This window comes from Neoarius graeffei, chromosome 9 (genome assembly GCF_027579695.1).
Source record: "Neoarius graeffei isolate fNeoGra1 chromosome 9, fNeoGra1.pri, whole genome shotgun sequence".
NCBI lineage: Eukaryota > Metazoa > Chordata > Actinopteri > Siluriformes > Ariidae > Neoarius > Neoarius graeffei.
The window spans coordinates 72,601,466-72,618,379 of record NC_083577.1 but is presented as its reverse complement, the minus strand read 5'-3'; the positions used below and the strand labels follow the sequence as shown (position 1 = coordinate 72,618,379).

General features: G+C 40.1%; 1 long non-coding RNA gene across 2 annotated transcripts in view; it reads right to left on the bottom strand.

Annotated features, from left to right (window-relative positions):
* Positions 1–2,847: 2,847 nt before the first annotated feature.
* LOC132891338 (uncharacterized) overlaps positions 2,848–16,914 on the bottom strand; it is a 30,845-nt gene continuing 16,778 nt past the window's right edge. Inside the window, exons 2-4 of one of the 2 annotated variants that reach the window (XR_009655308.1) lie at positions 9,053–9,243; positions 3,096–3,151; positions 2,848–2,920 (exon numbers count right to left, since the gene is read on the bottom strand). This is a non-coding gene — a long non-coding RNA (uncharacterized LOC132891338). Of the gene's footprint in view, positions 2,921–3,095; positions 3,152–3,318; positions 3,391–9,052; positions 9,244–16,914 lie in introns of those variants that run through there. The other variant, XR_009655309.1, reaches the window with a different exon arrangement.

The window sequence follows — 16,914 nt, the reverse complement described above, 5'->3', positions numbered from 1 at the left end:
TTATCTCTTCCAGACTGGACTACTGCAATGCACTTCTCATTGGGATCCCTAGCAAGAGCCTGCAGAGGCTGCAATACATCCAAAACTCTGCAGCTAGGATCCTGAAGAGAGTGCGCAAATACGAGCACATCACCCCTATCCTCCATTCACTCCATTGGCTTCCTGTCTCTGCCCGCATCCAATACAAAGTTTCCCTCCTCACACACCAATGTATCCATGGACATGCCCCCCCCCCCTACCTCAAAGAACTTCTTCTCCCACATAGCGCACCACGCTCCCTCTGCTCCACTCACTCAAACTCTCTCCAGATCCCTAGAACCAGGCTGAGGACAATGGGAGACAGGGCCTTCTGCACTGTTGCACCTAGGCTGTGGAATGCCCTCCCTGACACCCTGAGGGCACCACAGTCCACTGACTGTTTTAAAAGACATTTAAAGACATTTCTTTTTAATAAAACTTTTAGTCCCACTTTTTAGTAGCTTCTCTTCTTAGTAGTTTCTCTTTTTAGTAGTTTCTCTTTTTAGACTCTAATTTCTCTTTTTAACCTGTAGCCCTTGGAGATCTTTGGATGTAAAGGGCAATATAAATAAAATGTATTATTATTATTATTATTATTATGTCTATGCGGAGTGGGGAGCAAGCAGACATGCTCTAAGAACAATTTATACAGGTTTGATCAGGTCTGTGCTTGACTATGGAAGTATAATATATGGGTCTGCAGCCAAAACACTGCGGAATAAGTTGGATGTGATCCAAAATCAAGCATTAAGGTTATGCTGTGGTGCTGTTAAAACTACTCCAGTGCTAGCTATCCAGGTGGAGATGGGAGAAATGCCTCTTCATCTTAGAACAGTTAGCCATTGTGTATTGGGCAAATTTGAAGGGTCATAATGAAAATCATATGAGTCAACCAGTCCTGAGGCAATGTCAAGAGCGTGGAAATGCCCAAGTCAGAAGTTTTGGTTGGGTGATTAATGATAAAGTTAATGAGATAGGGTTTAGTGAATTAAAGATAAGTCCTACTGTGCCTATCCCAGCCGTTCCACCATGGGTTTTTAAAGAGATATCCATTGACCTGGGGTTATTAGAGGAGATACAAGAGAGTAACATGGACAAATTAAGGGTTCAGAGCTATCTTATGGAGACGTATAGAGAGGATATAACTATATACATGTAGTGGCGTGAGGGTAGGTTTAACAATTTTCTGAGTACCCAACTACGCCACCTTGGGAGTGATAGCCCCCAAGGACTAATTAGGATCTCAGTACCTCAAAATCACCAAGTGAGAACACACAGGTTCGTTGCAATTACGAAGCAGAGACAGAATTCCACAAACACTGATTAACAATCACAACACATTACACTGAAATAAGCATAAAAATTACAGCTGTAGCAATACTTTACTTATCAGTTTTTAAAAGAACACATACTTAAAACTACAGGAATGAGGGGAGGAGAGACTTACCAGAGGGAGGCAGGCTATCCGGTAGTAGTCTGGCTAACGCGACTTCAAAGCTCTGCAAGCATTTGGTCTGGCAAAGATATTAAGCCCAACCGTTTCCCAAAGTGCGTGGTTGACCCGCCTCCCTGAAATGCCTCAGTTTGCTACTGGTCGAAGCCAGAAAAGGCTGTGACGAAGCTTAAACCAATCACATCACTCTTTCCTCTGACACATGTGACGCGACGGGGCTAACTGGTAGATTAAACTTTTACCGAAGCTGGTTGGGAGCAAGGCGAAAACGTCCTTCCTTTCAATCAATACCTCCAGGGCTGCTCTTTGCTCCGTTTTCAATGAGAACTTGCTCCATGTTCATAATGTTTCTAGTGAATGAAGCGCTTCCAGCATAGATTCTGTAAACAATCTATGGCTTCCGGTCGCAGTTCTACTACGTCACTGCCTTGAACATGCCTCTACCCAGGGCCGTTGGAGATACTCAAAGTTGATTGGCTCCCGATTTTTCAGGAGCTTGGAAGAGCTGTAGATAGCTTGCCTGGCCAGACTAAGCTCGCAACAGGCCCTCATGTTGCGTCACGCTTAGGATGGGCGGGCCCAGGCTAATCCGGTAGAGGTGACCCGGGAGGCCACACACACACACACACACACGAGTGAGAGCTACACTAGCACACAGCACACACTGTCCACACGGAGCACACACAGTGGAATACACAAGCCAAAGGAGGTACCCGCCACCAGGTAACAAGCCTCCCCGCTGGGGTTCTCCCCCCCCCAACTCCTGAAATAGAATAAACGGAACAAGACAAACACAGGACGCACCCCAGTCAACCCAACGTACAATAAGCGCCTTAAGACAGACGCTTCACCCAGCCTGTGTAAGCAGTCAAGCCAGGAAAGATTAGCAGACGTGACGTTTATAGCAGAGACAAAACAGCAGCTCAGTTATCAGCTGATGAACAAATGATTCCGGCTGACTGTAACCAATCACCTAAAAATACGGAAACGAATTACAAATAAACACTGCATTAGGGATATACGGATGGAATTGTCCCAATTAGCTACATACCAGCAGATGACATCAGCTCAAGCGCAGGGAGTATAGTAGAGTGGGGGAAAAAGCCCCCCTTAAGGAAAATTAATTTTTTCTCCAAGTTGAAATGAACCATGTGTTTAGTTTTAATCAGTGGAGGATTTAGAAATTTGGTGGCCTAAGACGAATTTAGCTAGGGGGCCCTTCAAATCCTTTCTTTTAACAAGGACCTTTAACTATGTGAGAAAGAAGTTTCAGACAAAAATTGTATGCCAAAATACAGAATATTTATTTTTTTAAATGGTTTAACAGTTTGACAGAGTATGTGTGAGTGAGTCAGTCATGCCCATTTAATCTATAACTAAAGCTGTAACTACATTGTTAAGTCTGTCACTGGTCTTCAAGAATCGGGAATGTGTATAATCTGTAGATATCTGAAACAGAGAAAATAAACACAAAACATAGTAACAGTTCAACTTTTTTTTCTTGAAATATGATACACAGTATATAAAAAGGTTATTTGTTTGAGAAGATAATGATTAAATATCCAGCAGGACTCAAGTAGTTACATAAATCATAGCCTATTGAAATGTACTGTAAAATGATTACCTTAATTTCTTGTCACTGGTCTTCATGCCTCAGGAATGTGTATAATCTGTAGATATCTGGAACAGAGAAAATAAATACAAAACATAGTAAGAGTTTAAAAAAATCTTGCAATATGATACACAGTCTGTACAAAGTCCATTTGTTTGTGAAGATAATGATTAATTATCCGGTAGGACTCAAGTAGTTACATGAATCACATTGAAATGTACTGTAAAATGATTACCTTCACTTCTTGTCCCTCTCTTTATGCTCTCCTCCTCTCTCTTCTTCTGCTTCTCTCTCCCTGGAATGTTAATGTCTCTCTTGCTTTACTGTCAATGTCTTCCTCCTCTTCTGTTCCTGTAGTGCTAGTCTTCTTCAGCCTCTCTCTCCCTTGAATGTTTATGCATTTCTTGCTTTACTGTCACTGTCTTTCCTTTGTTCCTGTTTTCGTGCTAGTCTTCTTAATTCCTCTTCTTATTAACAGGTGGTAGTTCAGATTATACTCATACAAATTTGAGCTTTCGTACTTTGACCTCAGCAAACCTGCTTATTACTGAGTCCATATCGAGTGTTTGTACAACCCCGATTTCAAAAAAGTTGGGAAAAAGTACAAATTGTAAATAAAAACGGAATGCAATAATTTACAAATCTCAAACTGATATCATATTCACAATAGAACATAGACAACATATCAAATGTCGAAAGTGAGACATTTTGAAATTTCATGCCAAATATTGGCTCATTTGAAATTTCATGACAGCAACACATCTCAAAAAAGTTGGGACAGGGGCAATAAGAGGCTGGAAAAGTTAAAGGTACAAAAAAGGAACAGCTGGAGGACCAAATTGCAACTCATTAGGTCAATTGGCAATAGGTCATTAACATGACTGGGTATAAAAAGAGCATCTTGGAGTGGCAGCGGCTCTCAGAAGTAAAGATGGGAAGAGGATCACCGATCCCCCTAATTCTGCGCCGACAAATAGTGGAGCAATATCAGAAAGGAGTTCGACAGTGTAAAATTGCAAAGAGTTTGAACATATCATCATCTACAGTGCATAATATCAAAAGATTCAGAGAATCTGGAAGAATCTCTGTGCGTAAGGGTCAAGGCCGGAAAACCATACTGGGTGCCCGTGATCTTCGGGCCCTTAGACGGCACTGCATCACATACAGGCATGCTTCTGTATTGGAAATCACAAAATGGGCTCAGGAATATTTCCAGAGAACATTATCTGTGAACACAATTCACCGTGCCATCCGCCGTTGCCAGCTAAAACTCTATAGTTCAAAGAAGAAGCCGTATCTAAACATGATCCAGAAGCGCAGATGTCTTCTCTGAGCCAAGGCTCATTTAAAATGGACTGTGGCAAAGTGGAAAACTGTTCTGTGGTCAGACAAATCAAAATTTGAAGTTCTTTATGGAAATCAGGGACGCCGTGTCATTTGGACTAAAGAGGAGAAGGACGACCCAAGTTGTTATCAGCGCTCAGTTCAGAAGCCTGCATCTCTGATGGTATGGGGTTGCATTAGTGCATGTGGCATGGGCAGCTTACACATCTGGAAAGACACCATCAATGCTGAAAGGTATATCCAGGTTCTAGAGCAACATATGCTCCCATCCAGACGACGTCTCTTTCAGGGAAGGCCTTGCATTTTCCAACATGACAATGCTAAACCACATACTGCATCAATTACAGCATCATGGCTGCGTAGAAGAAGGATCCGGGTACTGAACTGGCCAGCCTGCAGTCCAGATCTTTCACCCATAGAAAACATTTGGCGCATCATAAAACGGAAGATACGACAAAAAAGACCTAAGACAGTTGAGCAACTAGAATCCTACATTAGACAAGAATGGGTTAACATTCCTATCCCTAAACTTGAGCAACTTGTCTCCTCAGTCCCCAGACGTTTACAGACTGTTGTAAAGAGAAAAGGGGATGTCTCACAGTGGTAAACATGGCCTCGTCCCAACTTTTTTGAGATGTGTTGTTGTCATGAAATTTAAAATCACCTAATTTTTCTCTTTAAATGATACATTTTCTCAGTTTAAACATTTGATATGTCATTTATGTTCTATTCTGAATAAAACAAGGAATTTTGAAACTTCCACATCATTGCATTCTGTTTTTATTTACAATTTGTACTTTGTCCCAACTTTTTTGGAATCGGGGTTGTATTCTTGGATATCATGATGTGCAGTAGAATGTGCTAGAGTCCCACTTGTCATGGAAATATCTGCAGAGATCCTGTACATTCTTAGGTTAGGCCCATCAGGTATGAACCTGTGATGGCTTCTAATGCCAGGCACCTTCTTTGCTGCTTTGTACCATTCTTCTTGGGCCTGTGATGCTTCTGCCACATCTTCCTTAGAGACGTACAAGAACTTGTACATCTCTACTTGGATTTCATGATGATGACGAACTTGGATTTCCCTGACAGCCCATTCATAGAGCACAATAGGCGACAGAATGTGGTTACTTATTGTAGCTTGGAGGCTTGCCCGAGCAGCAAGCCTTTTTATGGTACCCCCAATGCCATCGCATAGTGATTTGCCATGACTACATGCTTTATTTCAACCTAGAAGCCACTATAAAGACTATACTGTTTGAAGATTTAAAACCCTCCTGTGACCTTGAAAATAAGGTCAAGGTCACGTAGGTCATATGGGTCAAAAGGTCTTGTGAAAGTCTGTTAAATCATATCACAAAGTAAATGCAACTTGAAAAGGCCACTGAAATACAGGCCCAAATCTTCCCCGTTGGGGATGCATGTAAATTGCCCCAAAAACAACGAACTTTGGCCTATAAAGTTAGTAAAATAGGTCACAGTGACCTAGTTTTTGGTGAGCTAGGTTGTAGTCACCCAAGGTATATTCAGGCCATATACAGTATGAGCCTCTTAGCTCTTACGGTGTCAAAACGTGCCCTGCTAACGTGCGGACAGATGGATGGACGGACGGACAGACAAACGCCGGACTAAGCTATTTGAACAGCTTTGCTGCTGAAGTCAGCAAAGCAAAAAATAAATTACCACAAGTTTAGATCCCAGATCATCATAATTAACAATTTATGCAAGGTCAAAGTTGGCTCAGAAGAGAAAATTAGCATTTTTTGTGCATAAATGATGCCAATATTTTTCTAAGAAGGAAAGATATTACATACATAATTATTATATATTATTTGATATTATTAACCTACTTTAAATATATAAAATACCAGCTATGTACTATGTGTCCCCCCCTGGATTTTGACCCCCTAAAATAAGGGATAATTTGGCATTTTCATTCTTGGTCAAGTTTTGCATGTTCCTTCCTTGCAGCCATGCAAATACATGAAGGGCATAAGAAGTTGGTCCACAATAGTACGGTGTTAAAGATATGGACAGCTGTGGTGTAGTTTTTTCATAATAAGCACTCTAACTTATTAGAAAATGCAATCATGATTATTGTTATTTTTTCTACCATCCTGCCCTTCATATATATGTTCAAAGCTGATGATAATGATGATGCCCAAATCCTAAAATATACCTCCCAAACTTACAGTACAAGCAAAATAATGAAGATATGGTCATCATAAATGTCTTTTTTTTTTATAGCACTAATTTTGCTCCAGATTATAGGCGAAAATTGTAATTTTGAACACCCCCACCCCACACACGCGCATACACCCATGCAAACTGGGCTGAAATGAGCTCCTAGATCATCACAGAAACCTAATATTTGGGCTTTGGTCATCATATGTGTATCTATCACTGGAAGAAAAATTATCAAAATAAAAAATTTGAGGTGGGAAAACCTTTGAATTTTGGTTGATTTGACATGGAATGACCCAAAAGCAAATAACACTTAAAATATGAACAGTAGTTAACTGAGGATTGTGTGTTTAAACCCCATGTAGCTTGTTGTGCATGCAGTGCTTAAAGGTAGACTGACTTTCAGATTTTTCAAGTATAAGTCATAAAAAGAGTTTTCCTGACACCCAATTATTTTTGTTTAGTGGACCGAAAGCTACCGAATTCGAATCACAGACTTCCAATTTTATTCTTTTTTTTTTTAAACAATAATTAATGAATTTAGGGCCACATGGCCCTAAATTCTCTGCTATTATTTCTTGCTTCACCGTGACGCAATACAAGAGACTATGTCATGCATCATGTGGCGGGCTTTCCCCATCCGCACAAGGCATTGTGGGATACAATTTTGAAACGGGGAAGGAAAATGGAGAACGCGAATGAAACATGGAAGACTGACTACAGTAACGGAAAGCGAGAAGAAAAGATGTCATGTTGTGAAGGAAAGGAAATGCAGAATCAAACTAATAAATATCGGTGGTCAGCGAGCACCTCAGTGTGATCAGCTGTTTGTTTAGCAACAGAATGATGTAACGGTCAGTGCACGGTCAAGGTGAACCTGTAGATGGCAGTAATGCAACACTGTGGATGCCAGCTGCCGTAAAATCCAAAAGAAGAAGACGCCAAAAGTTAACCCTGCGCATGCGCACACCGGACTTCCTCTGTCTGCTTGACTGCACGAAGCGATCGATTTCATGTATATTATTTGCTCGGGAATCCCTTCAAATTAAATAACTTCCCAGCCACAGAATGGCCGGGGTTTTTTCGTATATCACAATGACCAAATTTCAGAGGGAACTACATTTCACAGGTTTAATGAAATCGAAAGGCTGTCTACTTTTAAGTCTCTTGTCTATGGTTAATGCCTAGGTCTGAATGCTTAAAATCTTGGAATACAAATCATCTATTGTAAATTGTAAGGTTATTATTTTTACTGCTGTCCAAACCAATAATTAAAATAATTTATGTTGTCTTCTTTTAATAGGTTGAACATGGTACCATTTGGAGTTAAGGTACTGTGTATTGAACCAGGATTCTTCAAAACAAACATGGCAGACACTAGTGTTTTGCAAAATAGTTTTCAGAAAATATGGGACAGACTGCCACAAGATGTCAGGGATGACTATGGAAGTGACTACATTGATCAGGGTTAGTTGAACACACTGTAATATAGAAATCATTGGTATCTTGCATTCAAGTAGACTGAGCGATTACAGACTACTAATGGACTTTTTTTTTTTTTTTAACTCTGTGCATCTTTACAACTTGGCACCTATAATGAGCAACATATATTCTAAAACTAACTAAAATGTATTCTTGCATTACTAAAATACAAGCTTGACTGTGACTGTCATATGAGAACCTTTTACTGGAACTTGTTTATCTGTATTTTTTATGCCTCCGCCACCTTAAGGTGCAGGAGGCATTATGTTTTCGGGTTGTCCGTCTGTCCGTGCGTGCGTCCATGCATGCGTCCATGCGTGCGTCCGTCCCAAAACCTTGTGAACACGATATCTCAAAGGCTAATGAAAGGAATTTCACCAAACTTTCACCATTTGTGCACTTTGGGACAAACGTGAACTGATTAGATTTTGAGGTTAAAAGGTCAAGGTCACTGTGAGGTCAAATGTCTATCCGAAAACCTTGTGAACACAATATCTCCAAGGCAAATGAAAGGAATTTCACCAAACTTTCACCATTTGTGCGCTTTGGGACAAATATGAACTGATTAGATTTTGAGGTTAAAAGGTCACAGGTTAAGATTACTGTGAGGTCAAATGTCCATCCCCAAATCACAACTTAATAAGGCGTGTAGTCTACCAGGCGGAGGCATCGATGCCGTTGGCGTCAAGTTCTATCTAGTTAAAAATCTTTTTCTTGCTGAAACAAATCATAATTCTTAATCAGAAAGATTTAGCAACACCTGAAAAAATACAGATGATATAATGTAGGAAAATGCTGCTCAGTACTTCGTTAACTGAAACAGATGTGTATCTACTGTATATGCAAGTATACCTACTCCAAAAAGCATGCAATGTACTATAGTAAAATAGGAACATATTAACAAAATTACCATATACTTATCATAAATAATACAATATGTCTCAAACTTCATGTCTCACCTATTTTAGTGAAAGCAAAGATGGCGGACCAGATTGATAAGAAGCTTGATGGAGATCTGATGAAAGTGGTGAGCTGTATGGCGCATGCTGTCTCGGCTGTTCATCCTCGCACCCGTTACTCTGCCGGTTGGGATGCAAAATTCTTCTGGCTGCCTCTGTCCTACATGCCATCTTTTATCTCTGATGCCATGCTAGTAAAATACAGTATAAAACTTAAGGCTTTCATTTAATATGCTACATAGGTCTTGTAAAGAGATTGTATCCCTTTTCTAATGTTGCAAGACCTTAATCACTAAAACCTGTAACATAATCAAGTGTAATAGTGCATGTCGATAATCCTAATATGTTTTAGTGATAAATGATTTGGATAGTTAGGTTAGAAGGAGCTGGCGGGGCAGACCAACAAGAGCATAAACTGACTGGATGTAAAAATGTGTAGAAATTGTTTTTTCCCTGTTAATGGGTTGATGGTAATTATTCTTTGAGTTTTAGCTAGTAACTTACAGTCTACAGTCAGGTACATGCGTGTTTGAACAATGACACGATTCTTGTAATTTTGACTCTGTACAATACCATAATGGATTTGAAAGGAAGAAATCAAATTATGATTGAAGTGTTGACTTTCAGCTTTCAAATTCAAGAGGTTGAACAAAAATATTAGATTAATAATTTAGAAATCACACACCCCTTTTTAACCCCCCCCCAGAATATAATGCAGGGGGATATAGCTATTGCTCTGTCAGTCTGTCCATTCGTATGTCTGTAAACATTTTATTTTCCGGCGCATAACTCAAAAACTATTACGAATTTTTTTTCACGAAACCTGACAGTTATGTTAAGTGACTAGATGAGTTGTGCCTTTTGACATTTTGGGATTTCTGTGATTTTTTTTTTTTTCCCGTATTTCCATGGCAACCAATTCAACTTAGGAAAATTTGGAGTAGGGTTTCATGTGGGGGCCGGGGGGATACGTCATCTCCTGATGACTCTCGTTTTTACATAGTCTGTCCATTTTCACAAGCTCAAACGTAATTGGACAAATTAGCATTGTTATAAATAGAAACATCATTTTTAATACTCGGATGCAGATCCTTTACAGCCAATGACTGTCTGCAGTCTGGAACCCATGGACATGACCAGATGCTGAGTTTCCTTCCTTGAGATGCAGGCCTTTACTGAAGCCACCTTCAGTTGCTGATTGTTTGTGGGTCTTTCTGCCTTCAGTTTTGAATTCAGTAAATGAAAAGCATAATTGCTTTATTGGGTTCGCTGGTTCGGCCTTTAAAAATATTTCCATTTCTTTTCCTTAAGAAGCTCTTCAGCTGTTTTCGTAGTATGTTTTTGGTCATTATCCATCTCTGAAATGCTCTCCTGTCTGCTTTGCAGCATTTAACTGAATCTGAGCAGAAAGTATAGCTCTATATACTTTAGAATTCACCCTGCTACTTCTATAGCCTAGGTCACAACCGGACGTACGATTTTTTTGGCCGTGCGATTTTTGGCGTTTCCCAAATCGCTGCGGTTTTTTTGTTCATGGAGAAAGACGCACATTGGCCGTAAGTTTGTCTTGCAATCTGAAAAAAATGTAAGCGCCCGTAGAGTTTGTTTGACATGACAAAGAACCTCTGCGGCCAGTCTACGGCTCGAAAATCAGCACGTCACACATGCGCCCTCCGTGCGTTTCACGCGCGCCCTCCGTCAGGGGCGCAGATATGTTCTATTCTGAATAACATATGGAATTTTGAAACTTCCACATCATTGCATTCCGTTTTTATTTACAATTTGTACTTTGTCCCAACTTTTTTGGAATCGGGGTTGTAGAACCTCATGCTCGATTGAAATGGTTGCAAGGGCAGACAGCCTGTCCTGGGCCATTGTAGAACGCATATATGTTTTCAGTTGTTTCAAGGTCGAAAAGCTTCTCTCACCTGTAGCAACAGTGACAGGGAGCGTAAGGAGGTGTCTTAGGGCTATGCTTACATTCAGATAAATGTCTAACATATTCTCCTTATAAATATAATCTAGCATTTGAAGTGGTGATGTGACATGTGGAGGGAAGGACCGAACAGCTCCTTCGATCTCCATCTTAAGGTCCTCTGCATCCACATCTTCTATTGCCTGCTCTAGTTTTCTGCAGCATTCTTCAAGCTCTCCTCTCTGAACGGTGTTTCTCAATAGCTCAGATGAGTAAAGAAACCCATAAAGGTCAAAAAAGACCTGCATGTTTGAGAATCTCTCTCTTAAAGTAACAGTGGCTATGTCAACAAGATGAAGAAAAAACTCTCTTTTTTTTATGATTCACTGTTTTTTATTTAAGAACAAGATCCCAAGATGGGAGACAGTAACATTACAAAGTCAGTGATCAACACCCACCCCCAACCCCCCACCCCAACCTTAGATACACATCACATGACCCAATAAGTCATAAATGAAATAAAAGAAAGAGTTGACTAACAATAGTCAAAGCATGATATTTACCTTATGCTATAATGACATCAAATATCAAAATGGAAGAAGGAAAAAAAAAAAAAAAAAAAAGGGCATGTGAGATATTTCATTGTGCATGATTTGCCAATAAGTCTGTAACCCCCTCTGCCGTTTTTTCCCACATTTGTATTGTTGAGACTCTTGCCCCATGGATTCTTGCCGTGGATAATTCCATCATTATAACATCTTGAAAATACAACAGCCACTTTTTAATAGGAAGTTTGTGTGGGGGAAGCCACCTCTGAACAATGAGTTTTTTCGCTGCTGTTAGGCCTGCAAGCCACACTTTTCGCTGTCTCTCTGTACATTCAAACTGTGAGTCATCATTCAGTAACAACAAGCTTGGTAGTAAAGGAATATCTAATTCTAATAATTCAGACAAAATAAAAGTTACCTCTTTCCAAAAGAACTGAACTTCCTCACAATCCCAAACCATATGTTTATATGTACCTGGAATATCTTTATTACATAGACTACAGCATAGACTCTTCGTGTGCTTCACATGGAACCTATCAATGGGTGTCCAGTATACCCTGTGACAAAACTTGAAATGAATCAGCTGATGATTAGGGTTCTTTGATGCACTGAAAATATTATCCCATACCCCTTTCCAATCTATAGAGTCTGTCTCTAAATCGCTTTCCCACTTAGCTTCTATTGAAATGGTAAAGTAGGACAATTCTAAGAGCCATCTATATGAAAAGGTGACAAATCCTCTGCAGGGAGAGATCAGTAATTTATAAATAACCGGGTGAATTTGCACATTTGAATCCCATGGTACCCCATAGGCACGTAATGCTGACCGCAACTGAAGATAGAGGAAAAATGAAGATTTAGGAATATCAAAAAGTTGACAAAGATTTTGAAAACTCATCAGTCCATCCCTGTTATATATATCACCCAGTGTATGAATACCACAAGAAACCCATGACTGAGATTGAAAAGGCATCTTTCCAGAAGTCAGACCATGATTATTCCAGAGAGGAGTGTGTGTGTTTGCTTTCTTGTCATATCTAACCTGTTTTTCTATTCTTCTGAAATTTCTAATTGTATACTGTATTATAGGACCAAAGTCAATATGTTTAGTTTTAGACAAAGTGGAGAATAACACATCTTGGAGTCTTATAGGATGCACTAGGCCTTCTTCAATCTCCCTCCAAGAGGTTAGTGACGATGAATCTAACCAAATTTTCACCGGACGCAACTGGAAAGCTTGATGATATAATTTGAAATTTGGCAGTGAGAGTCCCCCATCAGACTTGTAACGTTGTAAAGTGGAGAAACGTATTCTGGGGTGTTTCCCATCCCATATAAACCTGCGTAAAAGCGCATCTACTCTTTTCCAATAGTTAGTCGGAGGTGGCAGTGGAAGCATCATGCTAATAAAATTTATTCGAGGCAGGACATTCATTTTTATTACAGAGATTCTAGTTTGTAAGGAACCTGACATTTTGCTCCAAGTGGCCAGATCCCGCTGTACATCTTTGAGTATTTTTTCATAGTTACATTTTATCAGTTCAGGGAGTGATGTCTTAACATTTATACCTAAATAAGTTAGCTCTAATTTTACAGGAATCACTGAGGGTATTGCAACGTTCTTGGCCATGTTATTGAGTGGCATTAAAGCAGACTTGTCCCAGTTGATTTTATAACCAGATATAGCCTCAAATTCATCAAATACGGGGAGTAAACCATTGAGTGATTTCTGCAAATCTGACATATATAGGATAATATCATCCGCAAACAAGGATATCACATGCCTTGACCCCTTGATTTGGATAGGTGTAATAATCTGATATTGTCTGAAATACTGTGCTAACGGTTCAATGGACAGAAGAAATAAAGCAGGAGAAAGAGGTGAGCCTTGACGTGTACCTCTAGAAACTGAAAATGGATCAGAGTGTAGGCCATTTGTGCATACCATCGCTGAGGGGTTTCTGTATAGAACTTTAACCATATCAATAAACTTGGATCCCAACCCAAATTTATCCATAACTACCCACAAATAATCCCAACTGATTGTGTCAAACGCTTTAGCTGCGTCTAGTGACAGAGCTGCACATGGGGAATCCGCCTCATGAGAATGATCAATAATATGGAGCAAACGACGTATATTATCTGCAGCTAATCGTCCCTTCATAAACCCTGTCTGATCAAAATGTATGAGCTTTCCCATATAATTATCCAATCTTGAGGCTAATATTTTGGAGTATAACTTGAGATCAGAGTTTATTAAAGAAATAGGCCTATAATTGCCACATTCAGTATGATCTTTGCCTTTCTTTGGTAGCAGAGATATGAGTGCGGAATTCATATGGTCATGAAAATAACCCTGGTCTACCGCTGCATGTATGGCCTCCAACAATACTGGGCCTAGGCTGTCCCAAAACTGTAGTAACAACTCTGGAGGTATACCGTCCGGCCCAGGTGTTTTTCCCCTGGTCAGACTTTTCACAGCTTTAAGGAGCTCTTCTAGAGAAATAGGTTTACCCAATTCTTCAGAGTCTAAATGTTCCAAACAAGGGATATTTATGGCATCCAAAAACTTATGGCATCTGTCCAATTCAAACGTTCCAGTAGAAGAATACAAGTCCTGATAAAACGACTTAAATAATTTATTTATTTTTTTCGGCTCAAAAACTAGTTCCCTTTCAGGAGATCTAATAGAATTTATGGATGTATATTTCTCACATTGTTTTAATTTCAATGCAAGAAGTTTGCTAGGCCTGCTTCCATGAAAATAGTATTTCTGTCTAACCCTATGAATGAGGAATTCTGCTTTTCTTTGTAATAAATCATTCAGTTCATGTTTAGCTGCTGTTAATCTGTGTTCTACTGACCGACTATAGGTTTTTTTAAGTTGACCTTCAAGTATATCGCATTGTTGTTCCAACATTTTTACTCTCTGGGTTCTGACTTTATTTAAGTGAGATGAGAAGGAGATACAGAAACTCCTTATAAATCCTTTTGTAGCCATCCAAACAAATATAGGATCAGAAACAGAGTCTCTGTTAATGGCTAAAAAGTCAAGTAGTCCTGTTTTAAATTCAGTGAGAAATGTTTCGTTTTGTAAAAGACTAGTGTTAAATCTCCACCTTGGTGATTTTGTAACTTTGATCCCCACATCAATTGCGACTTGAACAGGGTTATGATCAGATATTGTCATTGGTAAAATGGAACATGAATGTACAGCTGTGTTAAGAGAATGTGATAGGAAAACATGGTCAATTCTGGAAAAAATTTTGTGGCTAGAGGAGAAAAAGGTGTAATCTCTGACATCTGGGTGGTGTGAACGCCATGCGTCAAAAAGATTGAGGTTAGTCAAAAATGCATTAAGGTCACTAGATGCCTGATGTTGTGCGGCAGACACTAGATGAGAAGACCTATCTATTTTAACATCAAGCACTGCATTCATATCACCTGCAACAATCAGCTCATACTCTGAGAATGGTAATAGAGTAGCTGAGAGCCAGGGGAAAAATGAGGCATCATACACGGAAGGCGCATATACAGATACAAAAGCGATTTTCTTCCCTTGGACTAAAGTACAGATTAAGGATAAACGGCCCAGGCCCAAGTCACTCTGACAAGTCATAGTTTTCTCAATAACTACGTCTAAATTTCGTCTAACTATAATCATTGAACCCTTCGTTTTAGATACAGCACTCGAGGAAACAGCGATTCTGTATGTCTTATCTTGCATGCGCGAAACATCTTCTATCTTCAGGTGAGACTCCGTAATGCATGCAATGTCTACATTATGCCTTCGCAGGAAGTCTAAACATTTCACACGCTTTGTTTTGGTATTGAGACCTTTAACGTTCCAACATAATAATGATAACTTAACCATTGTCGTCCGATATTAATCTTGTGTCCCTTACAAGTACGTAATAATTTGAGTCATTGACCCTGTATCTAAGGTTATCTCCCCCCCGTACCCTGACACCCCCCCATCCCACCCACCGTTGTCTAGCACAGACCCGTGTAAACCACATAATGCAGTCAAAATCCCCAGCTCACTTTCCCCATAAACAAAAGCATTCGTAAGATGGGCCCCCTTACTAAATACTATTCATCGCTAAAACAAAATATCCAAACTGAATAAAGTGCAAAGGAATAAGAAGCAAACAAGAAAAAAAAAAAAAAAAAAACCTCAATGTGGATTTTCGTTTAACAAGTCAGAGCTAACTTACCGTGAACTTGATCAACCATCGCTAGTAAACTGAACTGAAAAGCTCCCACATAAAAGGGTGAATATATCATGCATACAGATGTGCTTACGAATCATTGTAGACATGTCCAACTTTAGCAATTTTCGGTAGCAGTATGTCACAAAAAGTCCAAGTTCTCAAATCAGTCAATATCAGCCGGTGCGTCTTCCTCCGTGTTAGCATTCATATCCTCCGTGTTAGCATTCATATCCTCCGTGTTAGCATTAATGCTGTCTCCATTCAATGCAGGGAATGTTAGCTTCCTTCTTGAAGAGTTGGTGATGTTCGCTCGGTCGGGCAGCCCATTGCTGAACTTCTCCGCCTCTTGTACTGTCTCGAACGACAGCTCCTGACCTCGGTAGGAAACTCGTAAGGTAGCGGGGTAAATCAGGAAAGTAGATAGTCCTTTCGCCCACAGCTCTTTCCGCACAGCTTTAAACGCTGCCCTCTTATCGCTAGTGGACTTACTGTAGTCGGCGAAGAACAGTAGCTCCCTGCCCTCATCCCTGATGGGAGCGCCGCTGTTCTTAGCCTGCCTAGCGCCCTGCAGAATGGCCTGACGGTCCTGGTAGTTTAGAACTTTGAATATGAGAGTCTGAGGACGATTGGGTTTCTTGGGCGTGTTGGAGTAGATTCGATGTGCTCTTTCAATCTGTACAACTTTTGTTCCAAGAGAGGGGATCCATTTAGGCAGCATTTCCTGCAGGAATCTGATGGCATCTCCTCCCTCTCTGTTCGCTCCTAAATTCACTAGCCTCACGTTGTTCCGTCTACCATGATCATCTAACTCTGCCAGCTTGTCTTGAAGCTTTTCCACATCTGTTTTGACGGCAATAAAATCTCGTTTCAGCCCCCGAGTTTCTGACTGAATGCGGTCCACTTTCTCACCCAGACCTTTCATCGCTGTCATATGTTCTACCAAGTCCTTTTGTAATGCATTGACTGAGTCTTTCACACTACCAAGTGCGGCATGAAGCACCCTCTCCACCATAGCCTCAAGTTTACCTTGTTGTTGCTCAAGTGCTAGCAAGATGGCGTCATTACTGCTACCATCCGTGGCAGGCTTCAAACGTTTCCCTCTGGGAGAAGCACTCGGAGACGAAAACTGAGTCTGACTCTTCGACATATTGTAGACTGTTATACCTATGCCGTCGATAAATGTTA